At 44.4% G+C, this 15,625-nt stretch overlaps 1 protein-coding gene across 46 annotated transcripts in view; it reads right to left on the minus strand.

The window, feature by feature from the left end:
• The window catches only part of SORBS1 (sorbin and SH3 domain containing 1), a 168,298-nt gene that overhangs the window by 118,204 nt on the left and 34,469 nt on the right, over nucleotides 1-15,625 (minus strand). For 2 of the 46 annotated variants that reach the window (XM_071748042.1, XM_071748049.1), the window contains one exon: nucleotides 7,495-7,648. The exons of the other annotated variants lie outside the window; for them this stretch is intronic. The gene's annotated coding sequence lies outside the window, so the exon portion shown is untranslated. Of the gene's footprint in view, nucleotides 1-7,494; nucleotides 7,649-15,625 lie in introns of those variants that run through there. 46 annotated transcript variants of the gene reach the window in all.

Genomic DNA, 15,625 nt, shown 5'->3' on the forward strand with positions numbered 1-15,625 from the left:
AAGGTATTCAGGAACACAACTCAGCACCTGTGAAACTCCCAGACAAAGAAAGAAGGGAATTTCCTGTTGGTTTTCCAAGCTAGCTTTGGAGACAAAATAGCTCTTTGGAATTTGTGGCTTAAATTCTATGTCATGGTATTCTTCTTTCAACATCACCGTGCCCAACCAACAGCTTTTGGTGGGTATTTTCCTACCAATTATTCTCCTTTGTCCCACCACAAGAATGTGCTAGGAACATCATCCACAGAGAAGCCAAACCCTCCTGGATGCTTTCAGGCTGCTCTACAAAGGTATTTAGGCACCCAGAGATACATGAAGCCTCCTAATCAGATCTCCAGTGTGAATTAGAAGTCTAATTTACTTAGGCAATTCTGAAATCCCATTTAGAGTCTAATGGCTCTTAAGCAAATAAATACCTTTGGAAATCTGGCTCCAGGTCACTTAAAGAATAAAGATTATAACACTGGATGACAGTAGTTGGTAGTCTCAATGCAAAGGCTGCATGCCTTGTTAGAGGTGCAATTTCCCCTTTAATTCCAGAGATGAATCCCCTGGAAGAGGTATAAAGGACTTTTTAGAATATATATTGAGGAGCCTGGGCAGCCCTACTAAAATGACTGCTGCCTACAGCAGAAGATACTGATGCTGCACTTTGAAAGGGGTATTCAGTGGCATAATAAAATGACTATTTCTGATTATATCTAGCATTTTTTTATATATGTATATTTATACACAGACACACACCACTTTTGTAACATCTCCTCCAACTTAAAAGATCACAGAATATCAATTATCACCAGGGAGTATTCTGAACAAGCACCAAATGGCATTTCAGACATGAAAAGATTCAAAACTATTTCTTCAGCATAACATAATGCCAGCTTAAAAGGAGAGTCAAAAAAAGAGCTTTTTCCTTACCACCCTTTGGGGATCCACCCTAAGGGAAGCTGCCCTGTGAGGACATAGCCAGCTTACATCCTTACAGCTGGCTCCTGCAGCTCAGCCACAACGTGGTCTCAAGGATAAAAGCTTAAACAAAGACTTCTGATTCCCCTGCTGAACCAGCAGATCTTCTGTGTTCTAACAAGGGAAATTAATGAGTTTCTGATAGCTGAGATGTGAGAGCTGGAACCAGCTCCTGTATTGCTTTCAAAATGGCTTGGTTCTGTCAAAAGGCAATGTTGATTAACACCAACAGGGGATGATATTTTTTTTTTATAACAGAGCCTCTTCTAGGCACAGAAGGGTTTCATTCCTCAATGGCCAAACTGAGAACACAGTGACTTCAAGAGGTGGTTTTAAATACAGCATTGAAAAAGAAGAAAAAAAAAGAAAAGAAACACAACCCTAGCCTACACCTGAAAAATCCTGTCCTTTCCTTGAAATAATGCAGAGCAGAACTGCAGAACAGCACAGCTCCCTCATTAAACTGGCCAATGCACATAAACACAAATGAAATTATGGCTCACTGAAGGATATTTTCTAGCTACTCACTAAAATAGCTGTGGGAGACCAGGTCCATACAAGGAATAAAATGGCTTTCCCTGCAGTCCTAAGCCAAACTCCCCTCTGGAATGACATTTTAGGTAATATAAACAGTTGAAAGGCAAATGCAGAGCAGAGCAGCCTAGCTTTATACAATCAGTGCAACAAAACTGAGATTTATTCCGTGCTGAGTTAAGCTCTTTGTATCATTTCAACTGAAAAAGGAAAAGTATTGAATGCAACAATTCCTACAAATTTATCTTGCCCTCCACTTCCACAATCTATTTTCAGTTTCACCAAGCAGTAGCAGGCCCAGGCAGAGCAGGCAGAATTTTGGCACTAATCATTTAAAAACAGTGCAAGCTTTGCCCTTTCTACCGTTCAAGCAACTTAACTGGTGGCAGAAGTCCTCCCATGCTTTCCCAGTAACTCTGTGACCAGAGTTCCAGCAGGCTCTGGGAGTGCCTGACTTCAGTGCAGACAGATGCTTTACACAACACTTGCATCCCTCAGCTCAGATCAGAAAGGCAGAAACCTGTCCTGAGAGACAAAAACCCTTTCAGGAGCTCCACAATGGGCCATGAGTCACCAACCCTCCCAGTGTCCTGCTGCACCCCACACAGCAATTCCCATTTTTTATCTGCCAGCACAGAGGAAGAACAGGAGGAAAATTTTCAGCAGCAGCACACAGCATAATGGCAGCCTGCAAATAATGCTTCCAGCTCTGCACAAGCTTTCCTGAGTGTCTCAGAAGGAAGTCTCATCACTCTGCTAGAAGGGCAAAAATTAACTTATGGGAAGCCTTAAAGCCACCCCAGAAGAGCCCTCAGCAGCAGAGTTGGGAGTAGGGGAGTAGTAAGAGCTGGGAGTAGCCCCACCTGCCTTCCCCAGGACACAGACACATCTCTCTCCTCATGGTGTCCTGGAGCAGCATTTCCTGGCTCCAGACTCCACCAGCAGCACAAACACTTCTCAGAGGGTGTTTAAACTCACCTTACACCCTCAGGGGTGGCTCAGGTACATCAGGATCATGGTTAAGAGAGTGAAAAACCCAACTGAGAGACCAGGACAAAAGCAAAGCAAGAGAAAAAGAAGCAGAGGGTTCCATGTTAACCAGGATGGACAAGCCTCCAGGGAAAATGGAGTGCTTGAGTTTAGCCAGGACAATAGCAAAAAACCCAGCAAGAAATCGTTCTTAAATATTACTTTAGATAAAATTTCAGAAAGCACCTACAAGAAGACTCAGGCCAGCAAGGAACTGCAGAAGCAGGGCACACCTGGGAGAGGTTAGGGGACAAATTTCATGCAGCATATTTGGAGACAGAAATTGCACTCGTGGGCCCTGCCCAGCCTGGGTCTGACACACGTTTTGTAAGTACTGAAGGACTTCAGTGGATGATTTCCCACCTTGCAACAGCCACTCAGAGCTCTGCTTCCTGTTAGTCCTTGCACTACAGCTCACTGGAGTGACACAAGCTACAATAACAAGCTCTGAACTGAGATTTTCCTGGCATGAGCAGTTCTGGGCTCCAAACTGCAGATTTTGGTTATCTTAAAGATGATGAGCACCTTGAATCCAGGGCTGCAACTGAAGTTTCAGCAGCCAGGAGGGATGGCTCTCTCAGCTCAAGAAATTTCACACACAGGAGGACCCCTGAGATCATCAAGTCCAGCCTAAACTTTTGTTTTAATTACAAAGCTTTGCTTTGCTTTTCAGATACCCTCTTAAATGACACGTTCTGAATCTTTACTGTATTTCTTTTTTTTTCTTTTAGAAATCACATTTTCATGCTCTCCTCTGAAAAAGTCTTCTGTTGCTTTCCAGAGAAATAATAATTCTGCACTAGGACTCCTCTGTACTGTCACAAAAATAATTAATTTTTTCTCTTTCAGGCAGGTTAAGAGGGAGGTTGGAAAGGAGCAAAAGCCAGTATTTAATCATCTGAAGTACTTAATACATCATTTTAAATGCCTGAAAAAACATCAATAACTAACAAACTGATTTAAATCTGACCATCTGAGCCCAAGCCATACTATTTTCAATCTCATCTTCAAAATACCACCTATATACAATCTTAAAGGATGCTCAGATGAGGGATTCTGGTTCAGACCCTACTACTGAAAGAAGACCAAAAAGAATTTTAAGAGTACCCACATTGCTTTTAAAACCCACAGGGGGATAAGCTGAAGAGATACCCACATAGGAAAGTCATAATTTTTGTAGCTCCTGTCCTCAATCAATCCATCTCTTTCCTGCTCACCACCCTGCTGAGCCAGAGGGGAAATAAAAAGACCAGTGTCTAGCATTCCAGTCAGAAACCATGACAATAACATCAGCAAAATGCTGAATTTCAACTCTAGTGCAGGCTGATTAGATTGAAAGGCAAGTTAAGAGTGCAATGATGTCAGGTTCAGTGAGCCAAGTTAAAAGGTCTTTATGATCAGACTGTTCTGCTTCAGTGGCAGGCGTCAGTGTCTGTCTTCTCTCTGCCACGGTGGCTTCTGTCACCTGAGAATTCAAATACAATCCTACATTTCTAATGGAAAAATGGCACACGTGAGTAACACAGCTCCCTAGCACCTTAATTACATGTTGCAATGACAATTACAGCAGCTGTTCTGCTGGGATGCCATTATTGCAACTGAGCAGCTCCATGCTCCAGGTTTCCAGGGAGCCCCAGGCAGCCCCACCTGGCCTGGCACTAGTGACAAAGGCCAGCGTGGCAACTCTGCCCAGGACAGGGCTTGCTTTGCTCTGAGATGGACCAATAAAAAAAAAATTAAAAAATAAAATTAAATTAAAAAAAGAACCACCAATAAAATTTAATTTCTCTGTAGAATACTGAGGTTCCTTCAAGTAAGAGCTGAAGTTTTGTGCAGGTGTTTTCCCTCAGAGAACATGGACAGACACCCCATGGGAAACACACATCCCAGCTCCCACTGCTGATGTCCCTCAAGGCCAGGAAGGTCCAGATAGGACCAGCTGAACCTGACCCACAGTCCACTTCTGCTGTCCCTATGCTTCTTTACAAGAGGGAGAATTCATGAAGTCCCAGAATGATTTAGAAGGGACCTTAAATATAATTTATTCCCACTCCCCCTGCATGGGCAGAGACACCTCCCCCCAGACCAGGCTGCTCCAAGCCCCATCCAACCTGGCCTTAATTCCTGCCTCTCTTGCAGTACCTGGAAAGACAGCATGGCATAAGGCAGGACAGACAGGAAGCAGCCTTGACAGCACCCCAGCACAGGCCCCAGGGCTTGTTTCAGAACCTTCCTTGCCTTTTCACATCTTTTCCCCTCCTCTTAGCACCAGAGACATCACAGGTCAGCATGAGGAATTCCACACAGAGAAGGCACTGCTCTCCTTCTCCACTCTGCAAAGCTGCCTTACCCAGCTCAGAGGCAGCACCCCTCAGAACCACAGACCCAAAAGGCTGTACTGGAGTAAGCAAACACAGCTCAGTCTGCTCAAATCCAGACCACAGAACCATAAAATGGTTTGGGTTGGAAAGGACCTAAAATTTCCTCTAGTTCCAAGCCCACTGCATGGGTAGGGGCACCTCCCACCAGACCATCTATCTATTAAAACTCCACTTTTAATCTTGCTTGGAACTTAAGCTTGAATTCAAGGTAAACCAGTACAGAAAAAAAGCATCTCCTGCATCTCCTCACAATGTGAGGAAGAGCTGAGGCTGTAAAGACTCAAGATCCTCCTCCTGCATTCTGCATTCTTCCCAACATCCTCTCATGGCTGCTCTGCCTCTCACAGAGAGGCCCCAGGAGACACATTCCCCATGGTACTTACAAGCCAACAGCTTGTGCCAAGAAGCAGCATCTCCCTGCACCAAGGCATGTGACCAGCATGTGAGTTACCTGGGGCTTCACTGAGGACAGGGTATTCATGTCACCTGCAGCTCCTCAGCCAGGACAGCAAGCACATGTTCTTGCTCCAAAAGCACAGCCCCATGAGCAGGGAGGTCATGCTCTCCAAGAGCTACTCCAAAGGCAGCAGATGATTTGTAAGACAGAGTTAAAACAGTTCCCACTTACTCTGCAGAGCAATGAGTACAGAGAAACACAAATCAAGCAGAAAAGCAGCCCATCATAAAGCACTAGTAGAATGCTTCATCATCCCAGGCAACATCTAATGGGAAATGCTTTCAGACATAATGAATTAGTTTAAGGAAAACCAAAAACATTTATAATATGTTTCTTAAGGTTCTGGAGGAATCGAATCAATTAAATTGGCTCCATTCAGGCAACTGGAAACCATTTCCCAGAAGACATCCATACACAGGATCAACAAGACACACAGAGTTAAGTAAGAGAGAAGCAAGAGTCTAGAGTTTGTTTTCTGTCTGGAACTGAAGGACAGGGTGTGACTTTATGACTTATCTGGTTTCCTAGGAAGGGAGAACAAGCCTGGTCTGTACTGCCAGACAGATTCTGCCTAGCAGAATCCCAGCCCTTCCTCCCTCCTCAGCCCCTCTGCCCCATGGCACACACTTGGCTCAGCCTTTCCCAAAGTCACCATTCCCCAAGCAAGCCAGAGGGCACCTGACATGAGGAGAAACAAAACTCTCCTAGGGCACAGAGAAAGGGAATGACTCTCTGAAGCCAGAGTCATTACTAATCCTTGACAGAAATAGGAAAAAAAAAAAAAAAAAAGATGTTTTCTAAGCAGAAATTCTGCAGCTTGCTGTATGACATGGGAGGGGAAATCACTGCAACTGGGAGATTTCTCACTTCCAGCAAACAGTGGCAGCCTGGCTAATTTAAGACAAAAAGAACTGTTCTGCATACTTAGTTAATAATTACTACCATATACAGTATCTTCCTTATCAACTCATGTAACATTGACTTCCATGGTAAAATGCATAAAAGATGACATTCCTAGTTCTGTGCCCTGCTTGCTTTTGGTTTGGTTTGGGTTTTTAAATTCTTAAAGACCTGAAAAATGTTTAAAATGAGAGAGAGGGGCACTCAGGACTTTTTCTGGCACTTGGCTCTCTCCATTTAAAATACCACTTGTGTTGTTCTGTGGTTTCATTACAGGTAGACCTGAAGCTTCTTCAGCCAGGAAGAAGGAACCCAGCGAGCTGTTACATTCTTGAAAACAACAATTGTCCTCCCACATATTTATTCAGGTGTTCAAAACCATGGGGGGGGATTCATTTGTTTATTTTACACTTGTAAGCAATCAAAATGAAAACAACTCTTGCCTGGATAGTTTAGCATTCTTCATTCTGGTAATTCTACCAGCTCATCAATTATGCATAGGCTCAGGAAGAAATTATTGAGCAAAATTAAAAATAAAAAGGAAACGAGACATGTTTTTCTCAGCTAGAAGGAAACACGAGGTAGAAAACAGAGGGGACCCTTTGGGCATTTTTTTATATGGAACAGAAAAAAACCCCACCACGATATATCACAAATGCACTTTTTTATCTTAATGAGTGCTGGCAAAAGTCCCCAGAAGGACATTAAATATTTCATTAATTTAGTTCATCTACTAAGTATATGGGGGGCTTTACAGACATTAGAAACACTGTGCTTGATGACAACCATCTAGCAGGCAGTTAGCTGCTCTGCAATCATATCATAAACAGCATGTTTAGATTAAAAATTAAATTTTCTTATGCTTTATTAAAGTGGCAGGAAGGGAATCATCACAAGATTTGCACAACAAAATAAATTTCCTTGGATTAAAAAAAACATTTTAAAATCTAGGAAGGTTTTTTTTTTAGATTGAGGAGGGAAAACAGTTGCTGCACTCGAGTGAAGCAGAGAGGATTATGTGTGCTGAATCTCTTATTCCTTTAGAGAGCTGTGTTTGGGCTTTGTTTCCTTGTGCTCCTTTGCTTTTGTGGGTCCAGCTTTCCTAATTTGGGCATCCAAAAGTTAACCATGGACTAGTTATGGAGATGCCTTCCATAGTAAATGGGGTTGGGATAACTCGTTAGCTGGTCAGCCTTAATAATGCTCAGAAAAACAGAGTAAACTTACACAGGTTCTTAAGAAGGACTTTGGGTTGGGCTCCAAGTATTTCAGCTGTGGTTTTGGGTTCAGGTCTCAGCATCAGGCATCAGCTGGGCTAGGATGCAGCTCTTCAGGTCAGTGAGTATGGGAACAGGTTGCACACATCCAGAATGGCTTCATTCTGGAAACAGAAGATGTGATCCACAACCACTCAGTGGCTATAGAAGTCTTTATCTCAACTTCTTCATGGAGAAGAAAACAAAAGAGAACTGGGAGATAAGGTACACAGCTCCTGAGAATCTGATGGCCAGCAGATTCTGCACAAAGCACTGACCAAGCAAGAGAAAATGGACAAAGCTCCAGTACTCAGAAGATGAATGAAGATGATTAAGCACACTGGAGTCATTTGGGGTTTTTGTTTGGGTTTTTTTTTGATAGCATCTCACACCTATCTCCTGTACTTTCCACTCACAATGACTCAAAGTTGCTCCCTTCAGGAGTGAAAGCTCCTGTGCTCACTGCAGGGAACACAGCCCCTTCTGGGGCAGGTGACAGCTTGGAACTGTGCTTTGGCACGTCCAAAATGAGGTGGTAGCACCAGAGTTCACGTCCCTGCAAACCTGCAAAGTGCCAAGAGAGATGTTCAGGACCTTGCTCACATTTTCTCTGATGAGTTCACCACGTGCTGTGGCTGGAGTCACACTCAGCACTCCCCTTGCAGCACTGCCTTGCACTGAGCCATCACCACTGCCTCCTGCAGCATTTATCTTGTCATGTCAAGTCTGAGACCTGGACAGAACAGCCCCCTCCTGCCCCAAAATCACCTTGAGCACTAAGGACAAAAACACCTAGGCTGTTGCTGTACAGCAGAAGGCAGCCCTGTGACTGGCCAGCAAAAATCCTCCAGCCACAGCACAGCCAGGAGAGTGGAACCACACCAAAGAAATGCTCTGCAATTTACCCATCACCCTGCTCTATATCAATAACAGCTGCAAATAGAAACCTCCCCTATTAGACACCCCAGCAAGAGCAGTGACAGCTGCTCCATGGAGCCCTGTTCCAAAGCCTGTGCCAACTCCAGTGAGGGCAGAAGATCCCAGGAAGTCTTTGGGCTGGTGCTGGGACAGGCTGGGGAATGCTTTCCCTGCACCCACCCTGTATGCAGAGGAACTGTGATTGTCCTGGAGGTGACACAACCCTGAGGAGCTTCTGAGGGAATGAAGCCTTCAGAATGAAGGGCAGTGATCCCAAGGCATTTCAGCAGCAGCCTGACTACCCCAAGTACAAACAGAAATGCATTCTCAGACTTGGGCTTAAGTTTACTAAGCCAGTAAGAAAACACAATGAATTAATTAATACTGAATTAATACCAGGCCACGGCTTGGCAAGATGTAAAGTAAAGCAGACCTTTCACAGGATTAAGCTTTGTCTGAGGAGCTCACTGTCAATTAGAGGCTCCTTCAGCACCAAGGAATCACCTAGAGATAAGGAGGTGTGCACCATGCAGCTCAAGCAGACAGGATTTCATGTCACTCCTTGTCACCAGGATCACAGAGCTCCTGGGCTGTCCATGGACTCACCAAGTATTTCTGTTGCCAGGTGACAGGATTTCCTACAGACTTCTCCCATCTTCATCACAAAAGTGGGAGAACTGGTGGCCTAGTACTGCAGAACAGTGGTAGAGGTATAAAACCAATAATAGACAGACATGAAATCATTTATAATAAAATTATAGTCTTCCTGTAAAAGAAAAAAAAAAAAAAACAAAACCTATCTCTGTAGAAACATCCATCAAACCTCCTGGCCAAGGGCCTCTAAGCTTTTATAGTACAACAAGGACATGTCATGAATTAGTCACAGGATTTCACAGGGCTGATCCATGAGCCTTTATGAACTGCAGGCTCTGTAAATTATATTATACTGTTTTTTTTAAAATCAAAACACAGTACTTTGCCTAAGAAGGCAGCAGGACAATGTTTAACAAACAAAACAAAAAGGAGGAGAAATGTCCCATTTCATAAAAAAAGAAAATGCACCCAGTTCTAATCACAATCAGAGAGCAAACCAAAACATTCCTATAAACATGTTAAGGCAGGGGAGATTTCCAACAACTCTGCTTTGGGAGGGAGAGATGGAGATGTCCACATCATCTTCTCTTGCTGGACTGTGAGCTGGTAGCATCTTTGGCCCTCTCCAGAGCTCCTCTACCAACTCTTTGAGGATCCTGTCCATGCCCTGGACCAGCAGGAAGCACTGAGCCCTCATCACTGGCCCTTCCCTGCAGCTTGGCCTCTGGAAGCTGCCAGCCTCATCCCTCCTCTGCAGTGGTGTGGAGGATCACTGGGAACACAGCATGGTGCTCATCAGGAGGTTCTGGCATCTGCTGTGGATGATGCCAACTGCAGCATGGCAACACAGAGCTAATCCACCCTTTGAGCCTGAAGCACTGCTCAAAACACCAGTGAACCACTCTGTGAGTTTCAGGCCAACTTATCTGAATTTAAAAAACCAAAAGGGAGAAATTATTTAACATCCTGCCCTGACAACTCGTTCCAAAGCCTTTCTGGATGAATCTAGTAAACTGAAGCCAATGTTTCCATCAACTCCAATAAGCTTGGATCAGAGCTTGGGCTCTGGCAAGGGCTGGAACAGAGCTAAGAGCCTGATGAAGCATGAGTCACAAAATCCCACACTGTGTCTGAGCTCCAGTGAATGCAGTACAGCAGCAGAACAGTTGTTTGGGTCCACACAATGAGAGCACCATGCCTGGCACCCTGGCTTTCAGGGGACACAAACACGCACGGCTGGGCGTGCCCAGAGCTCGTTTGCTCTGCTAAAAAGCAAAGGAAGACAGCAGGGAAGAGGGAGAGGGAAGGCTGGGAGATGGCAAAGATGGTGTCCTCTCTTTCATAAGGCCATTCCCAACCTCAGGAATGCAGGCATTAGGACTTTAGTACTATAAGCCCCTTCTCCAAGGGAGGAGATAAGGGGAGATGCTGAGGTGAGGATTCCACTCTTGCCTGATTGCAGAACAAGAGACGTGAGTTCTTTTTAATCCAAATTCCACCCTGAGAGAAGGAGCTATACAAAATATGTAGGTTGAGGAAGGCACCTTCCTGGCAGGAGTGCCACAAGTTAAAGCCAGCTGCAGGGAGAAGGAACCTCTGCTGCCTTCATTTCCTGACTCAATGTGGAATGTCTGAGTGCCAAGCCTACCCCACTTTGCTCCCTTCAGAGCTAAATCACAGGATTCCCCTCCCTCCCTCCTTGCCTTCTAACCCAAGAATCTCCAGCTAATTTACTTACCCAATAAACCCTTTTTTTCTGAAGACCTCTGCTTGGTTTGAGCACCAAGACTGGTATCTTTAGACAAGATCACAACCATCATGCAAAGATAAATGTGTCATACTGCTCAGCCAGTGACCAATAGCACATGAGCACCATGATTTAAGTCTGATAATCACTGTGCCAGGAGCACAACGACTGCTGGGCACTCATTTGCCCCATTCTTATCCATTTCTTACAGAACACAGCACAGTGACCCAGGAAGTGTAACAGAAAACAATTTGGGGGCCTTTGTTTCCTTTTTCTAATTTTTAAGAAAACAAGTACAGCCCTGTGATTCATATATGCATACTGCTTGTAGAAGTGTTCCAGAGAATCCCTATCAAACTGAAGCAAGAAATTATATATATTTTAATAACACTTTTATTAAAAACTTACTGCCTGTGAGCATATCCATCCCTAAAGATCTGTCCCAGCATGAGCATCAGTCTCACAGCCAGCAAAACAGCAAAGCTCTGTGAAGATGTCAAGTTTCTTTTTAGGTACTTCCAGACATTTTTTTTTCTTTGGATAATGCACACCAGGACTGAATGAGCAGTGTATTACACATCAAAGTCTTCACAGAGGAAGTCTCACAAAACTGCAGACCTCTAGGAAAGAGAGGTTACAAAGTCTGGGGGCTTTCTGCTGCTGGCAGGGTCTCATGGCTGCTGGGCAGGAGAGGACTCACTACCAAACAAAGCAACCTGCCCTGCTCTTGCAGCTCCCTGCTACCCTTGCTTTGCACATCTCACATTTTGCTTTCTCCAGAAAGCAAATTTATTACCGCACAGATCTGCATTTATTCTGCACTGATGTAACACCTTGCATGAGGGGAGCACGAAGTTGCTGGACAAACAAGCCTAAAAAAACGCTTCCAAAATTTATTATTTGGTTACTTACACAGCAAAACATATTCAGAGAGGTACTATAGAGAAAGTGAGAAGAAACAGAAGCAAAGGTACAGGGAGAAAACAAACATTTACACAGTATTTTTTCTTTTTTAATCTTTTGTAGGAAGCCACGCATGTTCTTAGCAGATATTGTAAACAGATTTTTCCTCTGATGTTGTCAACTCTTAGAAGAGCGTATCAACAGATAAGATAAAAACCATAAAAAATAAAAAGGTGTAAAATATTTAGTGACTTCTCTTAATAATTAATAAGCCTAAGAGCTTTCAGTCTAAGCTGCACTGACAGCACAGACCTTTCCAGAGAAGAAACAAAACTATCTAGTCACCTATTAAAATGTGTTATCAGAGTGCTATTTCTAGCCCTTCAAGTGCCACGCTGCATCAGAACCAGCTGTGACACCTAATCATTTTTTCCTGAAGGTGTAATCTGGGGAATATATAGCTTTTAGCTGTCACCCACCCTGCTTGTCTACGTGAGATTCCTTCCCAATTTTGCAGACTGGTGCTAAACAGGTTTCTGAGCAGATTGCTTCTCAAAACAGGTGTTACATTGGTATGGGTTGCTAAGCAGGAATTCCTCACCATTTTCTTTGGGACACAAGACTCGACTTGGAACTCTGAGATGATCTACAGACTGCTAAGTGTAGTACCTCTCACAGCACAGGAGGGAGGGGATCCCACTAACACAAAGACCTTCTCTGAGGCTTCTGGAGACAGAGGCTGTGTCCTCACAGCTGTTTAGAGCAATGAATCCATTTGCTTCCTAGAAGGAACCTCAGGATAGGTGTTCAGTGGCCCTGCTGGACAAAAGCTAAGACACAGCCAGCACTGGGAGGAAAATTCCCATGCCACAGCCTCTGGTCATGCCATACACCCACCCAGAGATGGATTTCAAGTAGGAAGCACTTGAAAACACCCCCCATGACCTGACTGGGAACATTTTGGGGCAGCCTGAACTCACACTCAATTCAGATTCCTTGCTAGGGACAGCATGAGGACAGACCCCAGGTCTGTGCCTTGCCCAGCCTCTAGGACCCAGAGGTCGTCCTCAAATCATGGTGTGGCCACTGACAAATCACACCAGTCTTCCTGGCTCTGGTTTGGCTGACTCCTATCATGACCATACCAATCTCAGCTTGGAGTGAAGTGAGAGACTGCTTTAGTATGGGTGGCTACTGCCTCAGAACAGCTTACCTCCTGTGACTGCCTTACCCCCAGCTCAGAAAAGTGCCTTTCCAGGAGGGTGAAAGATACTTCACTTGCAAATAAACTTCATTTAGGTCTCCTCTGAATGGTTTTCAAAGAGCCATTTGTAAAAGCAACACCTTTTGTCCATAAAATTCTATAAAATTAAGTAATAAAAGGGAGCTGCAGGTGCCACCACCACAAAGACATGTCTGATTTGAACAGCCACCTGTAAATAATCTTCCACAGTGTTTAGAGAGCTCAGAGGACACCACAACAGACCTAGTACAACCTAGGACTATCCCTGGCTTAAGTAACACCAAAACCAAATGGATAAATACCTACAAATTCACCCAGACTGGGACACTTCTGTAAATAAATCATAACCTACCCTACATGCTGCATAAGCTCTCATAGGAATTGATCTGCATACCCAGGAGGTAACGACAGCTGTAATTCCACATTATCCCAAACAAGATTCTGTTCCAACACAGGGCTCATGGCTTTTTCTTAGCTCTTCTAAGCTGTGGGCTCCAGCTCAGCCAGGGCTCACACTACCAGACGTGTCACCACTGCTATGGACACAGCTGGGCAGGATGCCAGGTGCCCAGTCCCTAAATCTGGCCTTTCTCTCTTTAGGCCTCACATGACTGGCTGGCCCAGCCCGAGCTGCAGGAACCATCCCTATGATTATGAAAGGCATTTGACTGTGAGGAGCATGAGGCTTGGCCTTCCTGCAAGGGCACGAGTTGGGAGGGGGGCAGAGGTTCCCAAAACTCATAACTATAACTTAACAACTGCTGCTTTTGACCTTTAAATGTTAGGATCAATACAGAGAGAGAAACCAAGCAAAATGGACTCGTATTCTGTTAAGAGCCTCCCTTTCCAGAGAGTCATCTTCATCCTAATGGTGTTCATTCTGCTCTAGGGGCAATGGGACTTCTCCCCCTGAGCACTGAGTGCTGCAGTGCTTATTCAAAACCAGAAGAGCCTTCTGGTCTTGGGGCCCATTTCATTCATATTATGTAAATCACTGATTCTTCCACAGACCAGAGTAGCTATAAATCATCAAACCAGGTTTTCAGCCATGGTGCTCTTTCCTGTTTTCCCATTTGGCTGGAGGCACTGAACCCCCTCCAGTTGTTACAGGGCTGCGTGACCTTCTCTGGGTTCTCAGGATGAGAGGAAGTGGAATCATTTCAGAAGTCTTCTTAACAAAGAATGATTTGAGACACAGTTTGCTTTCTCAGATAAGGCCACTCACTTCAAAGTTTTTACTGTTTATGAGGAGGGCAAACAGCAATAAACTGTTACAAGATCGACTATGGATATAAAAGATAATTTCTTGCTGAAATTGTTTCACCTCTCCACATCTCATTTCCTCTGGCTGTGAAGTGATGGCAGAGCTGCCTGCCTGTGCTGGCAGCTGCAGATAAGACACAGATTTAGTGCTACACTGTAATTCTGGTCCTAGAAGGCTTCACACAGGGCAGGGAACAAACTTGCCTAAAAATCACTCCAGATTTCCTCCTCTTCCTGTGAATGGGTAAGAAACCCCAACACCCAGGTTTGCATTGTATACATTAAGCAGGTGTGAAAGGAAGAGAGGTAACAAAATACCAACTGACACGGGGGCATTCACACACCCAAATTCAGACACAAAGTGTCTGAGCTGAGAAGCACATCACAAACCAGTTTTTCTACCCTATTAGTCTCATCTAATACTATTTTTCTTAACACATCCCAGTGATGCAGGGATCCAAAATGACTCAATCTTACTTCATGCTATCAGAGTGAGGCCATGAGAAGGCATATATATATATATATATATATATATATATAAATGTATTTATACAGCCTTTAAATAACATTTCCCTCCCAGATGGCATGCAGTGTCTGTTTCAGCAAATACAGCAAAGAGAAGGAGGCACAAGTGTACCCAGCAGCAGAGCTGTCACTGAGTGCCTGACCACCCAGGTCCCAGCTGTGGTTCATCAGGGATGGATTTCCATGGAAAACAAAGTGCAGAGTTCCAAAGACCCTGAGCATGCCTGGCATCAGCATGGCCCCTCCTCTGAAAGACTCCTCCAGCAGCACATTTGCCTTCACTGCCAAGCTTGGATAAGCCACAGAGGGTCCAAGCTGGCTCTGAGGACACAACATCATCACTTCCCAAAGCCTCTACCTGAACCAAACAAGCCAGTCCAAAAATCTGCTCATATTGTGGCATCTAGAAGGGACACAGCAGTGTCTACACAGAGCAGAGGCTGAAAACACACTGAAGCCAAACATCAGGTCCATAAATCCCTATTTGGATATGCAGGCTGAATGCCAATCACTCAAGGAAAAGGAAAAAGTGAAGGGAAGCACCTGGGTACCCAGCATTGTTGAAAACTCAGGCTTTGGTTAGGCTCCTGCTTCAGAAATCTTGAGCAACAAGTAAAAGCCCTAGCAGATTCTTTAACATAATAGGAGCAAAGAATAAAACAACCTACCCATGACTCACAGCCTCAGAGACCTGAATTTAAAACAATTTTCAAAGAACACTGAACTTTATCCTTGCTGCCACTGCATTTCCCAACGCTCAAAAAATCCAAAGCTGGATTTCTCTGCTGGAAACTTCCTGTCCACTTCTGCAGGCCCAAGCAGTTTCCATAATCCTATAGGTAGCCTCTACTCTGATATAAATTACACTCAGCAATGAAAGTGCTGACCCTGCCTTACCACTTGCACCCC

This window comes from Heliangelus exortis, chromosome 7, assembly GCF_036169615.1.
Source record: "Heliangelus exortis chromosome 7, bHelExo1.hap1, whole genome shotgun sequence".
NCBI classification, from domain to species: Eukaryota; Metazoa; Chordata; class Aves; order Apodiformes; family Trochilidae; genus Heliangelus; species Heliangelus exortis.